Raw genomic sequence first — 13,658 nt, 5'->3', positions numbered from 1 at the left:
GGCCACATGTCTATGAATTAAATTCATGCAAATAGGTAAAATATTAGACAAAGCTCGCCAAAGAAAATTGAGAACCTTTGGAGGCAATTCAAGCTTCCATACATACCTCCACAAATCTTTCGTTAAAGTAGGGGCTCAAGGAAGTTGATTATATTGATATTTGTAACCAGACTTCACTGTGTAAATACCTTTAGAATCAAATTTCCACATCCAAGAATCCTCATGATCAATAACACTTAAGGGAGTTTGCTAAATAGCACGCATTTCTTGAGAATTAAAGAGAGACTGCAGAACCATTAAGTCTGTCACCATAATATCTTCTATACCAATTGTATTAGCTGAATGAATATAAGGATCATCAGTAGTTGGTAACCATGGTGAATGAAAAACAGAAGTGCCTCGACCATTACCAATACGTTTCAAGCAACCACTTTGAAGAATAGGAATTCCAGCAAAAATAGACTTCCATAAATAACTTGGATTATGCCCCTCAAAGGCATGGAGCAAATCTGAATCAGCATAGTAACGAGCTTTGTACAGTATACTTACCAAAGCATTGGGCGAGTCAACAAACTCCAACAATATATATGGAATTCTTAGTAGATAAACTCAATTTATCACATTATTTGTATATAATAAATTAATTAGATTGCTTTGTATTATTTATATTTATCCATAATTATATAAATATATATAAATAATTGAGACTTAAATTACATAATTATTCATAATTATATTATTATAAAAATATTTTTATTATTTTAAATGTATAATTAACGTAATAAAATGAATTTATCTAAGAATTTCTTTATATTAATTTTTTTTTTTTTTTTTGTTTCCTTTGTTGTTTGAAGATTTCAGTAAAAACAATAGCACTAAGAGGCAGGCAAAAGGGAGGACACGTACAAAACATGATTTTTGTTTTCTTGGAAATAGAAGGAAGAAAAGCCAGCAGCACACCATTATTGGGAAACATGATTTTATTTCTTCATCCTTTATCTTCTTCTTTAATTAATTATGATTTGGTTGGAAAATCTTTTGATAAGGATACAAAATAACATTAATAGATTAGATTAAAAAAAAAGAAGAAAGGACATAATTGTACTTTCACCTTTTCATAATAAAAGCGTTATTTTATTTTTTTTATAAGAGAGAATGAATAATATACTTTCAACCACTTGATTAAAACATGTATTTCCTCGTTTAGTTATATAGAGTAATAATAACAATAATAAAATAATAATTTTTTATTTTAGTGGGATCTATTTTTTATGAGTCCCACACGATTAAGAATATAAGGAACCTTGTTCTTCTTTTACACCTTAATACCCATCAATGGCTTCATTTTATACTTGAAAAGAATGTTTATATGTAGATCACATCCTCTTTTGAGTTTTTGTTGTATTCATTATTAGCTAAAAATTTCCTTATATTCTCTATATGTGAGATGAGGGTTAAAGCCTCAAACCCATTCATTGTAACATCTTACTAAAAAATTTCTTCTTTCTTCTTATGCAAATTCGAGTTTCAATCTCTAAACTATAAATTAGTAAAGAATTTTTTTATATAACAAATTTAGCAATTTATTAATAAAAATATAAGATAATTAAAGCATAATCTTCTCATAACGAAAAAAATATAAATATAAACAATTAAAATATTTTGTTCAGAGATAATTTGGGCGAAGAAGAATGATCTTTCAAGTAGTAATTGGTCATTTTTCATTTTGGACGATCAAAGAAATCTTTTATATTGTTACCCTTTTGGGAACTTATTAACTCTGTGGTCTACATAAGAGATTCAGCCACTAAATATCAATGGGGAATATGCCACACTATCAAGTTTCATTGATAGAAAATTATAACCAGTATAAAATCTCTAACCAAAAGAAATAAGACCCTAGTAATGGGAAGAATAAGACCTCAATATTAGAGAGAAATTTTCATATATGTTCATACCTAGTGGATACAAATATAATGAGAGAAACTCAAATCTATTTCAAACAGACACATATATGAAAGTTTATTAGAAACAACTAACAAAACAAATAAAGACAGAAAAAGAAAATCGATTTGGGATAGCCACTAATGAGAAGCTCATAGATAACCGTCTAAGATAGAGATATAAAAGAGAAAATAAAAATAGCAGAAGGGAAGAGGAGAGTTGTTTACAAATTTTACGATAATGTAATAAAGAACAAATATTAGTATTCTTATCATTTGAACATTATGAATTTCACACAACAATATTTAGAAGCTAGAAAATGTATTATATATATATATATATATATATATATATATATATACACCTTGCTTCGGATCTAAAAATAAAATTTTATGGGTCAATATAAAAAAAATAATAATAAAAAGAGTGTTAATTGACTTGCCTTTTGCAGATGCATTTATTATTAAAAAATATGATTTAATAATTAAATTTATCAATTTAGACTAATATGTATATACATACATAAAAGTAATTTTGAAAAAAAAAATAATAATTAACCTCTCAAATTGTAGATTCGCCACTGATATATGCACGAAACTTAACAATAAAAATAAGAAAACACACACCAGTCCCAAGCTAAGCAAAATATAACTTTCAAATCAATAATCTAAAGTTGGATGGAGGGAAATGGTTTTGGATAAATGGTCAATGCTTCCTCTAATTTACCTACAGTTCAGAGAAACACTAGATTCTACAATTAAAGGGTGAACATTAATTGGTTTAATTATGCCTGAAAAATTAAATAAATTAAAATTTTTAACGAATTAAATCAAATTAAATTAAATTAAATTATACAGAAAAATGAATTGAACCAGTTCAATTCGTTTTGATTTATTGATTTAAACTTCATCTTGAGGTTTTTTTTTTAATTATTCTAAATTTATTTCATGTCAAATTCAGTTATATTTATTATTTTTAATTTAAAACAAGCAGTAAAATAAATTATTTATATTTATAAACTTTGGATATTGATTTGAGTTGATGTTTGAGAGAGTTGAATGGCGAAAAGGAACAATAAAGCCAATCCCAATTAGTTTAAAATGAATACTTGGCTGCAATTATTGTTGGTCCGATTCCCTTTTTTTTTTTAAAAAAAAGAAAGAATTGAACATATTTGATTGCACTTCTTAAAATCAAAAATTAAATTAAAATTTTAAATTAAATCAATTTGATCAATATTTTAATTTGAACCAAATTCGACTGACCCTTATTTGCAATTATATACTTACTCAAGCTGAAAATCAATCCTTGTCACATTAACATTATAGAAGCATTTACACAAGCACTCATTCTAATACCTTCAAATAAACTCTCCTTTCTCTCTTTTTTGGTTTTATGCCTAGGGTTCTCATACCTTATTTTTGTTGCTCCATCAGCCTCCTCTGCCCCTTCGAGAGGATGTGGAACTCCATATTTTTTAGTTGGATGGTGGTATCTCATTGGTTATTTGAGTTGGCAAGTTAATAGTGAACTCATAAGGGCAAGTGAGTCATTGAATAGCCCTACCACCCCCATCCTCTGCTGAAGATTGAGATGATCTGAAGCTAGGGGTGTGCAAACGGTTGGTTCGGTTCCGAACCGAACCGATAAAACAGAAAATTAAAAATTAAAAATTTTAAAAACTGAACTAAATTGATTATTAAGAGAAAATCGAATCGAACCAAACCGATAAATATCGGTTCGGTTCGATTTTAAATCGATCAAATCGAAATTTATAAAATTTTATATTTTCAAAATTAAATCTAAATAATAAAAACATAAAAACAAAAAAAATTAGAAATCAAAACTCAAAAATCTTAGGGTTCGGTTCGGTTTTCTTTGATTTCCTTGATATATATATATATATATATATATATATATATATATATATATATATATATATATATATATATATATATATAATTTTGGTTCGGTTTGATTTTTTTTATTTTTTATGAAAATAACCGAATCGAACCGATTAACCGAAATTATCAAAAATTATAAATCAAACTGAATCGATTGAATTTTAAAATCAAACCGATTAAACTGAATTGACTCGATTCAATTCGATTTTTCGGTTTAAACCGAAAACTGCTCTCCCCTGACTGCTTCTAGTGACTTCCTTGGCTAGGGCCTTCTATGCTTTTTCGTTAACGTGCAGGGGTTTTTCTTGTTTCCAACGAAAACAAGCAACCGCTTAGGTTCTTCATAATTTGTTGCTTCTTTGTACTGATCTCTTCTTTTGTGTGAGAGAATCCTTGCTCCAAGCAGTGAAACTAGTCTCGACCAAGCCTAGTCTTTTGCACTTTCAGTTTTTTTTTTTTTCTCAAGTCTTGTGAATGGATGTAGTTTATTGGGCCTCCAACTGCCTTTTTTATTCTAGCCCTAGTCTCTTTGTATTGATCCTGGGCCTTAGGCCTTGTTGTGTGAATGGCTTTCACGCCCACTAATGAAATTACTTTTATCTTTTAATAAAATATTTATAAGAAAAAATATACCTCACACTTATAATTAGCTCAATTCAATTCAACTAATTTTTTATATCAAAAATTTGGAGTCGTGTATATATATAAATTCTCTTTCTCCCACACTTACAATTAGCAAATGTGACAATTAAATGCAACAGGAAAAAAAAAATGTAAATAATTATTTGATTTCATGAATGAAGTAAAATAAAATGATATAATTCCCAAATAATGCGTAACATCTAAGGAGAATCATTATCAAGTTCCACAATTTTGCCATTAAGCTCAAAGTCCACTTCGATTATCTCGTCCTCCACTTCTTCATCTTCAGGCTCTCCTTGTCGACCTTCCTTATCCTCCATTTCATTGTCGCTTTCCTCCACAACATAGCTCTTGGATCCCCAAAGTGCTTAACGTTCACATTGAAGAAATTAAATAAGCAAACACAAATCCAAAAGTTGTTTCTACGGGTGTAGTTTCAGATTTGAGCTTTAGTCGTATAGGTTAAAAATGAGTTGGGTTTCATTTTTCAGTGCGTAGAGAAAAAGAAGAAATTTTAGCTTTAAGTTACAGATTCGAGGAGATGGAACTCATGAGGAAAAAGCTGAATTTTTTTTTTTTAAAATTTTCAATGGAATTATTTTTATTTTAATTATGCGAAACTCATGGCACTATAAATCTCAAATTGCACTAAAAGAAATTACAAATTGCAATTATAGACCACCAGCTACAATTAAGTCCTAAAATGAATTGTGATGTTCAAAACTAATATATTAAAATTGGACTTTCTTTTCTCATATTTCACTTTTTTTCTCTGCCTTCTCCATCTTTTAATTTCATCTTCTTTAAGAATTACAAATGCAACTCCCTTCAAGATTAATTTCTTCTTTAGTAATCTTTATTTCTCACATTTATCCTCCATGGAAATTAGGAATACACAAAAACATAACTTGTCACACCTTACCCCTCTGTAAGGTATAACATGATCCCGTAGAATACCTAATGAACTACCGAACTTCACCTACCGATAACTCATTAAGTACCCTACAAGGGATTTTAAAACAATTTTCTTATTTTTGATAAGTGGTGAGCATTTTTCAATAGGTATTTAAAACATATGATTAAAAGTAAATCTAGTTAATATTTTTGGTCCATTTTGTTTTTACGCAAATTTTATAAAAATTTTGACAGAGTTCCCTCTGTATTTTAAGAAACCAGTTCTTCAAATACCTGAAATAAAAGCACTTCCAATAATTTTCTAACCACTGCTTCAAATTCATACTCAATCTCAACCAATTTCTCAAATTCACAAGTTCAATAATTCTCAAAATACTGTCAATCAATATCATTCATATTTCATTAGAAACAAAACAATTTAGATACATCATTACAAGAAATTTACATTAAGAAAATCCAAACTAAAATTTATTACAACTTTATACAAACTTTATACAAGCTGCTCAAGACCGATTTTACATGTTTATACAATTACGTGCAATACATACATCAAAATGAATATTTACAGTCAGGGTATAAAATTATACCCGATAACTTCTAGCAGGTAGCTCCCATGTCCTCAGCAGCTCAATATGTTGCTCCACTAGTCTCTATATCTGCGACAGCATAACAAGCTATCGCTGAGTAGTGAACTCAGTGGTATACAAACTAACAATTTAAAACTTAATACAATTTATGCTTGACAATTCATAACAAATAGAATTTCTAAATTTCTAAATTCTTCAAAATCCATGACCTTCAGAAATCAACATTTTCATTCATGCAAATTATTCATTCGAATAACATTTTGATCAAATAGTAACTATTTATTTACATTTCTTTTAAATTCCGAGACAATGCAAAAATTTTTGAATCATTGACAAATTATTTATTTCAATCACAATTTATCAAATCATGCATAATTTAAAGGGCGTTGCCAACAATACACACAGTCGAACCCATGACCCAAAATTCGAATAGATGCCGTATTGTACACCACGACATTTCACATTCTCCCAATAACAGAGGCTAAAAGGGAGAAACAAAGACTAGCTAGTATATATGAGTACTCATTCACATCATTCTCCAACTGGCAAGCCAGAGAGGAAGAAACTCGCCCCATCAAGTGGAGGAGTTATCTCACTAGACAAGCTAATTAGAATTCACAACATATTTTGTCATGTCAACTATGGTTTCAAATCATATTCAAAACAATTTCTATTTACAAAGTATTTACAAATCAACATATTTAATCATCATAAATTCATGCTCAAGGTTGGCAACACATCAAACTTAAAATTTACAATCCTCAAAACAATGCAATAAATTCTTAAATGCATAAGAAAATTTATATTCAATAAGTTAAAATTCTCAACACAACAAAATCATAAATCATACAATAAATTTATTTCAAATCAATTTGGAATTGAAAAGTAACAAAAGTGTTAGTTGTGCACAAACCTCAAACGAGTCGCCTGTTGGCCTTGACTCGACTCATCGGGTTCTGTCCCGGTATTCTTTTCCATTGAAACACACAATTTCATAGTGTTTCAGTACCATAACTTAGCATAAATCCAATAATAAATTTAACTTCACTTTTACCTAGCTCTAACGTGCTAAATTCGATGTTCTTGAAATTTTGTGTTTCGGGTTACTATTCACTACACTATTCAAGTCAAATTGTTGACTTTTTAAGGCTTAATAGGTATGGGAACTCCAACTTCACCCACATACCATATTTTGGTCATTAACTTTGTTGGTTTTGGTCATTTTCTCAAAGCTTAGGTCTTTTAGGCAAAATTGCCAATTTTCAGTTTTGGAGTCATAAGTTGCACTGTTTCATTGGTCCTTTTTACTGTTAGAATTTGACAAACCTTCCTTCATAGAAAATGTTCCTTATTGTCTTAAGTGTATTCTCATTTTTGAATCACCCCAATTGGAGTTTTTTAGCTCAAGTTATGGCCAAATTATAGTTACTATTCACGTGCACTGTTCATACTGCTATTTTGGTTCTGGCAGATTTTTTATCCAACTTTGTTCAGTAATTTGATCAAGTTAAGTCCATAATTTGGTCTAATTTCCTTCATACAAAATGTTCTACTATATCTTAGGTTTCCATCAGTTCAAGAATCGCCTAAATCGGAGTTTTCTAGAGAGAGTTATAGCCATTGGAACTTTACTGTTCAAATGAAAATCTGCAGTTTTGCAGGTTCAGTAACTCAACTTTGCTCAATAATTTGATTAGGTTAATGGCATAATTTGGATTGATATTCTTCATGAAAGTTTTATATCTATATCTTATCTAATTATTGGTAAAATTTCAGGTCATTTTGACCTGCCTAGCTCGAGTTATGACCAAATGAGCGATTCTTGTTCATTTGGTCGATTTATCTTGATGGCATCTTGCTCTTACTCAACTTTGGTCAATTTGTTCACTAGGTTTTGGTCAGTTTTTGGGCATGGTTCCTTAATGAAAATTGTGTCATTTTATGTCTATTTTCATCTCCAATTGGTGGCATATCAATTGGACTTGTAAAATTTCTGTTTTGGTCCTTCAAAGTTGGCTTGGTCATGCTGCCAGCAGCATGACCATTTACCCTACGAATTTGACTTCACTTCTAATAATTCAAACACAACTCATTTGGTCACAATTGACCATTTTTCACTTCACAATAGGTCAAACATGCCATTTACTCATTTCTTACATTTTTGGTTCACAAACCCTAAGTCCCAAAACCCTAACTCACTAAGTTGTTTCATTTAACCAATTCAATGCCTATATACATGCTTCTTTAACTCTATCAAGCTCATATACACCTTTAAGTCCATCAAATTCATGCACACACATCAAAACCCTAGCTAGATGAGTTTTGCTTTAATCCTCCAACAATTAATTTCTTTTCATTTTAAGTTTATTTACAAGCTCAATAAGTTAGAAATGTAAGAATCAAACTCAAATTATCAAATTTGATTACTAACCTTTTATGTAGAATTTCCAAGTCTTTATTTCTTCAATTTTTCCTTTTCTTTCTTGCTCCAATCTTCTTTTCAAGACTCAAAGACAAGGTTTAACATGAGGAACTAGGAAAATTTATGGTGTAATTTATGGTTTTAAAAGCTTAAATATAAGCTTTAATGGTGGAAAAATAAAAAGAAAGGGAGAGGAGAGCTTGGAAGAGAGAGAAACGTATGGAAGATGAGTGTTTTTTTCTTTTCTTTTTCTTTTATATCTTTAGTCTTATGGAAGACCATAAAAGCTAATTTAATAAATAATTTAATTTATTTATTTATGGCATCATGCATGAGGTCATGCATGATGTCATCACCCTTGACTTTTCCATCTTCTTCTTTTTTTTTTTCATATTTTTCTATTAGTTCTTCAATTTAATTCTCGATTCTAAAATTTTTTTTTTTTCGATTTTATTTGACAGTTAGGTCAGGAGTCAGCTCTCGGGGTCAATTGACCAAATTGCCCATCGCGCGGTTAATCCCGATTTGCAAATAATCTAATATTTCTTCCGGCTCCCTGACCTAATTATTTGGTAGCTTAGTTCTTTTCGTGATTTCTCTTTCCACTATGTTCATGAGGGTCCTAAGGACTGCAGCGTCACTTTACGGTTGAAATTTGAGTTTAAAGCGACTTCACACGGTCGTTCGAGAGGTCACTCATATTTGTGACTCTCACTCGTTTAACTTCTTATGTTCTGTTTTTCTTATTTATAGTTAACTAATTAAACATTACTAATTATTTATGTTTATGGCTTCTCAAGTTGTCTTAAGTATGGTTCTAATCCTCTTAATTGTCCGGATCGACACCGGTCACCGGAACAATGAAATATACCAGGCTATACCAATAGGGGTGTTACATAACTTATAATCATGATCATTTTGAATTGGTAAGATCAATTCATCCCCATTGCACCAAGAAATTGCATTTTCCAACAAAGTTTTCCTATGACGAGAGTAATTTTTCATGAACTGAAAGTCAATTCAATAGCATCCCACTCCATTTCTCGAACTCCAGCAACAAGAATCTCATTCTAGTTGGTTAACATATGCATAAGGCCATGATAGGTGTGACATCCTGAATTTTTAAATAATTATTTTGTGTAGTCACTTGAGTATTGTTTGGTTTGGCGGGCCTAGAAGGGGCCATATGATGTTATTACTATTATGGACCTGAGACTCTGTGTATTACGTTTTATTGAATTTTCATGCAGGGGGTTAGGTCTAGTTACAAGAGAAACTCTGTTGAAATTTCTGTAATATCTTAGAATTTATTCTTACGTTTATATATTAAATTAATTAGTTAATTCTGTTAATTAATTGATAGAGGTCAATGTATATGTATAGGTGAACGGTGTCGGCCAATCTTCTTCTATCTAATCGGACTAGCTACAGTCGAGTCATCCTCTTTATGAGTAGATATTGATTTTAGTTATAATTTCAATATTATTATATTCAAAGCATGTTCATGCATTACTTATACATATATGTATGTAATAAATATTAGGCACATTTTATATTGCATTTGTTCTTAATGATATTGCTATGATTGTTGTTTTATGGGGATCTGGAGTTGTGTGTGTGAGTGGGTGTGTATATGGTGTGTGTATGGATATGGGTAGGACGGGTAGACGCAGTTGGAGCTTGACTCGCTAGGACCCAATCCTTTTTATAAATAAGTCAGGAAAGACACGGCTTTGAGTTGATCTGGCTAGCCCCCGCATTTGAATATTAAGAGAAAGTTTAGCTTTGAGTTGATTTCGCTGATAAAGGTTGGAATTAAGAGAGCTGTATAGGGAATCAACTTCCATATATATATATATATGTGTGTGTGTGTGTGTGTGAGTATGGATGTGACACACGGATATATGAGTGCTCCAGATTGCTTTTCGTGTGATTATGACTTGACCTGTTTGAATTATGTGAAGGTGTTACATTCATTCTTAGGAATGTACTAGACTTAAGTAGTTATAGAAATTATATGTAAAATCAATATTTTACTCTATAAGTCGAATGCTCACTCTTATTCACCTTTTTTTCCAGAATACAGAAGAGCTTATCCTTGTGTTTAACCTGCTTCCTATCTCACAGGTCTACTAGTTGTTATTTTCATATATTATATTGTTAAATTTAACTTCTAGACCTCCACATGTATAGAACCATTTTACTTAGCTTGGGATTGTAAGATTAATTATTTTAGAATTATAAACTTATTAATATGTATGTGGAATGAGTAGATGGATGATCATGTTAAATGAGGGAGTTGGACTCCCATTTGATCTTATATTGAGTTGTTGATGATTGTAAGGGAGAGCTAAGCTCTCAATATATATGTATATTATGATCACAAGTCGGCTGAGCTAAAAACTATCCATTAGATGATCTAGTTTATGGCCGAACTATGTCTTATTGATTTCTTGAAAATGGGCTTAAAGGTTGGGTTAATGAATAATTAGGCTTACTACGGGTTTTGGGGGCCTTATACTGACCCGAGTCCTAGTGCTGGTCTGGCCTATAATTTGGGCCGTAACAATAGGTTCCGTTTGTTTCGCGGAAAAAAATTTATATATGAAAAATATTTTTTGTTATTTGGTTGCAATATTAAATTAATGGTATATGCTTATTTCATACATGTATAATTATTTTTCATATTTTATTAAAATTATCAAAATCTAAAAAATGTAAATGACTTCCTTTTTTTTCCAAAAAGAAGCCATCTTTCTTAAAAATGACTTAATTTTTCATTTGACCAGAAAAATATTTTTAGGCATATAATATATATTTTTGGGCAAATGCCAAAAAAAAATCTCAAATTTTACATTTTTTTTATAATTATATTCTATTTTTTTAACAAAAACACCCTAAATTATTAATTTTATTATAGTTATACCCCATCTAATGAATTTTATCACGTCAACATGTTTAATAATAGAAACAAATGTCTAAAAAAAAAATCTAAACTTTCATAAGAGTACCTTAAATGTACCTTGGAGTATTAAATGGAAGTGTCTTTATTCAATTTTATTGGAATTTTACAATATTTAAACATCTTCCATTATCGTTTTAAACATTAATTGTAGACATATTGGACAATTTTATTTAATCATTGTATAATATTTGAGAATTTATCTCATATACAAATTTAATATTAGAATCATGTTATTCTGGGATTTTGTTTTCTTCATTTACTGTTTTTTTTTTTTAATATTTGAATGAGCTCTTTTATAAATCGAACTACAATTTAAATTGTATTTTTTTTTTAGAATTTGAATCTTTAGATGTGAATAATAATATTTTACCAACAAGGTCTGTAAGTATAGCTTATTCTTTTAGTGATGTTTGGTGCTTTACTCTATTTTGTGGGCTACAAAAATAACAAATTTCTAAAATGATAGAACCGTAAAAATTTCTTTGGTCATAAAGAAAAAAAAATTAATTACTACTCCAAAATATTATTCTGCCCAGTTTATCTCTGAATGAAAAAATTTAATTGACTATATTTGTATTTTTTATTATGAGAAAATCACATTGAGCTTATCTTATGATTTTTATGACTAAATTATCAAAATTTATAAAAAAAAAAAAACTAATTTCAGAAATTTGAATGAGATTTCCTATTGGCTCCCCATGTCACTGTTTTACTTAATACCAATTTATATAATTTCACAATTAATTCATTTAAATGATTGAAGGAGCATAAGCTAAAAATGTAAATAATTTATACATCACTCACTTTAGATGAGGTCATCTAAAGATAGACATTAAAATTCAAACCTCATGATCATTATTATTCTCTCTCCATACTACAAAAAATAAAGACTAAATGCCTATTTTCATCTTTAAAGTAATTTTAATGTTCATTTTGATTCCTAACAAAATTTTGCAATTAAAAATGTTTATTAAATATTAAAATTAGTTAAATTAGTTTAAATTTACTTAAATTTGATCCAAATTAAATCAATTTGCTATCATGTGAGCACCTGATTTAAACAGATAAAGTTCAACCTTTATTTTTTTTTAATTGTGTAATAAAATTAAAAAGAAATTAAATAGAGAAAAAAATTAAAAAAGAAAAGAAATTTATTTTTTATTATATGATTTTATTATTTTGTGTGAGAAAGTCGCAATATAAAAAAAATAATTTAATGATTAATTTTTTAATTGATTTTACAATCGATTTATGATATTGATTTTTTTAGTAAAATAGTTAATTTTTAAAAATTTAGCAATTGATTTAAAAATCAATTATTAAATATTTATAATTAATTACTAAATTACTTATTAATCGATATTAAAAAAATATAAAATATACAATTAGCAACCGATTAGAGAATTAATTACTAAATTAAAAAAGTTATTTTAATTTACCCTAAAATTTAATAACTGATTAAGTCGGTTGCAAAAATCTGTTACTAAATTTAAATATTTTTTTACTAAAACTTATCAAATTTAATTTTAAATTATTTTTTAATATTCTCTAATTAATATATTTAAAAAATATATTTTTTTTTAAATAAAAATTATACTAAACATACACTTAATATGTTTTTACTAACAATATATTAAAGTTGTCTTCAGAATTAATCTTAATAGAAGCCGGTTGTTAAAAAAAAATGTTAGTGTTTTTCTTTTCAACTTCTTTTATTTTCTTTGTCACTTTGTTCTTGAGGAAATCTCTTTCATTTAATGGAATAGCAATTTTTAATGCAAAACACATGTAATAGAAGAGCAGATTTCAACCTCTCTCTCTCTCTCTATATCCACACACACACACACACACACATATATATATATATATATATATATATATATATATATATATATATATATATATATATATTAAGCCTACTCTATTCTATATGAACACTCTATTCTATCACATTTTTATTCTCACAAATTCAAATTTTCACACCCAACCAAAAGTGAAAGTCAAGCCACATTAAATCAAATAAACAATATGCAAATTTAAATAACAAGTTCATTGAAAAATATATAGAGAGAAATAAAGATATCAACAAATTGAGAGCAAATTCAAAACAATTCACTCTATGCCTATGGAATAATTTTCTGATTTCATAATAAATTAAAAGAAAAGAAAAATCCCAATTTGTCATATCCATAGGCATTCAGAGTTTATATTAGTTTGGCTTATTTTTAAGATTTTAGATTTAAAAAAAATAAAAAAATGTCAATTTAACCATACAATTT

Source organism: Hevea brasiliensis, chromosome 4 (genome assembly GCF_030052815.1).
Source record: "Hevea brasiliensis isolate MT/VB/25A 57/8 chromosome 4, ASM3005281v1, whole genome shotgun sequence".
NCBI lineage: Eukaryota > Viridiplantae > Streptophyta > Magnoliopsida > Malpighiales > Euphorbiaceae > Hevea > Hevea brasiliensis.
Note: the sequence above shows the minus strand (reverse complement) of the source record.